Raw genomic sequence first — 6,548 nt, 5'->3', positions numbered from 1 at the left:
GGAGAGTCCCCCTCTTTCAGTGAAGACTAGTTTTTGTGCTCCTGCCTTTTGGCTTTTATAGTTCTCCAACCTTGCTGTATGCGATCACTGGGAGTTGCAAATGTGTTGCCCTGGTTCCAAAGTCTGAGCAGTCCTTGTGGCAGGCCAAAGGTAAAACCATTTCACATACCCTGCAAAGACTTGTCTGTCAGCACTGGGTGGGATGGGATTGTCTGATTGCGTTAAATGACTTCTTGTTTGAACTCTTTATTGAGCCTTGCAGTTGTGTTTTTGAAACCTGACACGAATGTGAGGAGTTTTTTTAATTGCATTTCACAGGAATAAATGTATTAATGTTTACCATGAAATAATAACATGGATGCTTTTATCTCAACAACACATTCTGAAATCAGATATAGGTCATATAACTAATAACTGATATGTCCTGAATCACTGGCTTTGATTGCTTGCCTGAGCCTGCCTGACGTGCTAAACAGGCAGTATACAAATGAACTAATTCAATTGTGCCAGCAAAGTACTGGGGTATATTTTACTTTTTACTAATTTTGATCTAGGTCTGGCTCAAAGATTTAGTTTTGTGGCTATATTGTCTTCAAGTCATGTGATTGTTGTAGTTTTGTCTTATCCAGACAAGAGAAATATGTACAATTATTTATTAAACCCAGTTAAAAGGTTACAGTACAGAGTCCTTTAAAGATCCATAATTATGTGAAATCCTCTTACTGATACTTAAGTAATCCTTTGCCCCATATCTGTTGATCAATATGAATCATATGGAAGCAGAAAGAAAACCTGAGTCACCTGTTATGAAACAAATAAAAACTAGCTTAGTGCTAGTTACATGTCTGCCAGCTATGAGTATCTTGGCAAACAATGTAACAAGTTGAAGTGTTTCTCTGTGACAGTCATGATACAGGCAACAGCTCTAAATCTTTCAGCAACAGCATGCACTGAGATGACAAAAGTCATTGCTTACAGTCTTGGAAAACATCATGACTATCAGTGACAAAATGAATAGGTTTGGCATAAAGAACAATAAAATATATTCATAATCTCATTCATCGTTATTTAGTTAAATTATCCCAATATTTGTTGAAAAAAGATATATTTAGCTGAATCAGGCTTTTGATACCTAAAGTTTTAGTTAAGGTAAAAAAACTTTGACAACACTTGTTCTGAATACTAACAATTGTTAGTAAGAAACAATTGACAAGGACGCTGATAGTTAATGATCTATATCGTTGCCAATATGGAGACTCGAGGGTTATTATAGACTTTATAAAGGATTTGTATTGCTCAACAATTTTCCTACATCACATCTCAGAGAAGGCCATGGCCCTATATATTAACTTATTACTGTTTATGCAGCGCAAGCACATTTTATATATTGTGCACACACAATAGCATATTGCACACACAAGATAATACTTTATCACAAAATACATTTTTCCCTATAGGATGGGCTCATAGCTGGCCTATAAAGGTTTCACAGGCATCACAGACATGTGCAGTTCAACAAGGACCTACTGACTACTGTCTCTTAGCAACATCAGCAGATCTAGATGCTGTCCCACATTGCTGTTCGATGTTTATCAAATTAGAAACAGTCATAGGCATACTAAAACAAAAAAAAATATCCCTAACAATTTAATTAAATTGAATATGCATCAGGAATAACTTAAATAAGGACATTTTAAGGCAAAAACTGTCTTATATAAAATGATTTTTAAAAAGTACTTCATCTTTAAGGACTTCTATATCTTTTTTTTTTTTTTACATTGTGTCCAATATTGTCCATGGCTTTATTTAACTCCACTGAAACAGAACAAAGTACATTTATGTCATTGTACGTCTTCTGAAGAAACTTTCTTCTGACACTTCATGAAAGCCAATTAAAGGATATAATTTAGCTCCAGATTAAGGCCTACAGTACAGTACTCTTGGCATGAACTCAAATGTCTGTGAAACTGACCCATAGCGTTACATTTACTGTATAGTAATTGTAAATTAATTAATACCCCTTAAGCATATTCCCCCCAAGATTTGAAGTTATAATCCTTTGTACCATAATACAGGGTGAGCATTCATACAGAAGCTTCTAGACCTGAAGTCTACTGAAGCTGAGAAAACAGTCACAATGTGAACACTGTTGGCTAACCTTTCACCTCCTAAGAAAAGTCTATGGAAAACTCTTTGATCAGGATTACAGCAGAAGTGAACTCTGTCAATGTAATCTGTGTTCTAGAGTGAGAAGATAAGTTAATCAGGCAGAAGAACACAGCATGACAGTTGAAGCATGAAGACAGTTGCATAAGAGTAACAAGAGAGGACTGAGCAACATTACTATATAGAAAATATGTCACTGGGCCTGGAGCAAAGGGCCACAAATACAAGTTTCTTTTGAATAACACATGACCAGATTTTAATCAAATGAAATCAATCTTGAAAAAAAAAAAAATCTAAATGTAATACATTTTGCAGTAAAAACAGCATATTAGAGAGATCACTGTAGTCAATGAACACAATAAATATTTTCACAGTTAAAATAACAACTTATATTAAAAAATGAATATTGTTGCAATCGTGTAAATAATCCAATTCAAGTTTTGCACAACCATAGAACAGGTAATCTGGTTGGTATGAACAAGAAATTTTGCACCATCTTATTAAATCTTTGACTAGTTGCTTTGCATTCTATCATATCACAACATGAAACAGAAATATGTATTATAATGGAAATCTGAATTAATTTTTGCCACCCCAAATAAGCCCTGTGGGGTTAATTTGTCTCTCTGGCCCACGGACTTATCATCTCAGGTCAAAGGTCGTTCTGTGCAGCTGACAAGACCATCTGCTCTGTTTCAAGCATGGGGATCGCTTGATTGGCCAGATTGCTTTGTGTTGTGAAAAAAAATGAGAGCTCACCAAATCAATATGGTTCAACAGGAGACACGAGGTGGCATTATAAACAAAATGTGATCATACAACTAAGATGAACAATAATCAGTATCTTCAGAAAGTTTCCTGTGGTTTCTGCTGCCAGTGTGGATGTCAACCAGCTGAACTCGTCTGAAGCTTATAGCTGAAATTAATTTGGAGCAGAACCTGAAGAGCGAACCTGAAGAAGCCACAATGCGAAACGCGTTGTTCGCCCCAATATTTTATATGAATTAAACTAAAAAAGTCAATTTGAACAATCCCGGTGTGCGCTGGATTACATTGATCTTAATTTGGAGCAGGTTTATGGAGAATGAACAGGGAAAGATTTTTATGGATAAGTATACATTTCTGGATCACAGGTAATAACATAACAGGAGTATAGGAGTAAAAAAAAAAAAAATCAGTAAAAACAGTAAAAGCAAAAAACAATATAAGCAAAGTAAGCTAATTAATAAAAGTACATTACATAAATGCAAGTCTATAAAAGTGAGGTGCTTTAAAAGAAGAAAGTGATTTAGCCTGCCTAAGCTCCACATGCAGGTCGTTCCAAAGTCTAAGAGCTGATGGCAAAGCCTAGATTGTGTCTTGTTTTTAATCTAGACTTGGGAACAGTCATTAGGAATCTGCTTGAGGTCTGTGGTGTAGTTTGGTGCTAGACCATCCTTGTTTTAAAAGGGATCAGAAAAAGTTAAGAGCAGTTCTAACATTGGGGTGATCTTGTTGCTGCAGTAAGAGTCCTAGCCGCTGCACTTGGTACAAACTGGAGATATGAGACAGACTTTTGAGTAAGGTATACAGAAGTTGTTCGACGACTGGCTTCAGGGTGACAGTGAGAACAGTTAGTATGCAGTGTCCTGTTTTCGAACATGGTTGGTTGAGCTACATAAGTGTCCAAGGAAGCATCTGATAGATCTGTAGGTTGAGACCAGGGCAGGAAACTTAAAGGGACAGTTCACCCAAAAATTTTAATTCTAATTATCTACTCATCCTCATGCCAGGATGAGGATGAGTGTTTTTTCTTCATACAACTTACCAGGAGAACAATTGCAGTAAATGGCCTCCATTTACTGCAATTGTCTGGAAGAAAGCATCTCCGGCAGTGAGCCTGGAGAACTCCTGGTAAGTTGTATGAAGAAAAAACACTCACCCAATTTTGTACTGGCATGAGGACTAGATAATGAATTTTAATTTTTGGGTGAACTATCCCTTTAAAGGGGCAGTCAAGTAAGATCTTTACTGCCATCTAGCACAAAATTACCATAAGATATCTGTGACGGTTGATGAGATTGTTGATCAGTACCAATGACCTGCCTACAGGATTCCCACACCTTTTCACTGATGAAATTCCAAAACTTTTTCATGACTTCTCCATGACCCCTTTTCAAATTTCCATGACCAAATTACAGACTGAATTAAAAAAAGAGTAAACATTAACAGGCTTACAGGCGTTTGTTTTTCACAAAATTAACCAACAACTCTCCCACTCACCACTCTCACACGGCCAATGATATCATTATGATTATCTGGATCAGGGCTATTTCAATTTATTTCCCATAACTTGTTGTGAATGCATTTTGTAGGTTTTGTACCATTGTTTTGGCTTTCTCTGTTGAGTTATGTTATGTTTGGATTAAGAATCGGGTTAAGTGATACATGGTAACATATATATAAAAAAGATGAAATCCTAATTAAATCCTTTCCTGAATATCATCTAATGCAATGTTTGTAAAATCCCTCTTATATTTCCTGACTTCACCAGAGAATTCATCAAATTCCCGACTTTCTTAAATACACCTCTCAAAATATGATATTCCAGAAACTCCATGACCAGCAGGCCTGCTTAACGTAGGCACCATGTAACATCATAAGCATAATATAAGCACCTCATGTGTCTATTATAGTCATTATGACCATGTTATCATAGTGCAACAACACCCAAGATGCCAATGGTATTTGATTTCACCTCATATCTGTTGCATCACCGTTATATAATCATAGTAAAAAAAATCCCTCTCAGGTGTTATTGCTGTATCAATACACAGTGCAAAAACCACAAGAGGTTATACTTTCTGGAACCAATCTGGAACTAATAACAGGTAATACCAGTTGTAATAGTTTCATAAGGTGCTACAATGCATGTCACTGATGTGACTATCATGTAAGAATAAAGTATAATATTCACTGAGGCCCAGATTTACTAAAACCTTTAGTCTGTACAAAAACCTTTGCAATGTTCAAAGTCAGCACTGATACTTGTGATAGGTGCAAGACAGTAAGAAGTAAGACTAGTAAAAAGAAAAATCTGCCAATGGGGTAAGATAATTTCACTTGTTTCCATCACAGGATCACTTGTTGCAAGAATGATTTAGAAACAGATTATAATATCCTGAAATAAGGTGGATCACTTCATTAGTATCAACATAATAGTTTTGTAGTTTTTGCTGTTTATTTGAGGTAGGGGCAATCGGAACCCAAACCCTAAAATGTCAATAAACAATGAAGTATTACCAATTTACTAATAAGAGTATTTCCTACATATATGGGATATCACATTTCTATAGCCCATTATACAATTGCCTCGAAAATTGACTGGTTGGTTGGCTGGCAGGTAGCGGTAAGCATTGGGATTAGCTGCAGAGTGATAAACAAAGAAGTGAAGTTCTAAAACAGTGATTAAATAACTATGATAAAGAAAGAATTGAACTGTGAAAATGTAGGTGAGATAAAAACAAAAAAAACAAACATCCAAAGGGTCACAGAAAAAATATCTCACCTTAAAACAAAAGAAATAAACAAAAACATCAAGATGACAAGCCAGGACACAACAGATAACAGAATATAAATGACAACAAAACGCAACATGATGGAAAATGATATAAGAAGGTGCATAAAATGACAAGGAAATTTAAATAAATCAAAATAGCCATTACAAAGGAAATGGAGTCATAGGACAAGTAGCTCAATGTGTTAGCTCAATCTATTAATCTGGTTTCAGATCCCATGATGGAACTAAAAACTGTGTCTATCCCTGCAGCATAGAAAACACTGTGCTAAGTAGAATCACTGACGGACTGGGGTCATATCCCCTGATGTCCGAGCGAATTTGACCAACTCTGGATTCCCTGCAAAGTGGTCACAAAATTTCAGGCACAATAAAATCTGCGCTGGTGTTTGGCTTCACCTCACATGTGATCAGGGTGAACAACACTTTCTTTAGACAGAATTATCAGTAAAGTCAGCTGCAGCAAATGTTACATTGGTGTCCTTAGTAGACTTGATGCTATTATAACATTTTAATAAACTAAATATATAGCCACAGTCATAGCATCTGTGTTTCTCTAAATTTTATTATTATTATTTGCTAGTGAAGAAACAATGACATCAAACAAAAGAAAAAAATCGAAATGAATTAAAAATCAGGTTAAATGTATTTAACACTGTGCCACAACACACTTGAACATACTTAACATGCTGAAACATGTTAAAAAACAAAAGTGTAAAGAACAATCGATCATCAATAGCGCAGAGCAGAATTAAAACATCCAAACAGTTTAGAGTGAAAATAGGCTGACTGCTAGCTGCCATGGCAACAAAGAGGTTTTGGCAAA

This window comes from Centroberyx affinis, unplaced genomic scaffold (assembly GCF_046629955.1).
Source record: "Centroberyx affinis isolate AG114_WGS23_722 - 3 ecotype Tasmania unplaced genomic scaffold, CSIRO-AGI_Caff_v1 ptg003709l_1, whole genome shotgun sequence".
Classification (NCBI taxonomy): domain Eukaryota; kingdom Metazoa; phylum Chordata; class Actinopteri; order Beryciformes; family Berycidae; genus Centroberyx; species Centroberyx affinis.
This window is presented reverse-complemented; position numbering follows the sequence as displayed.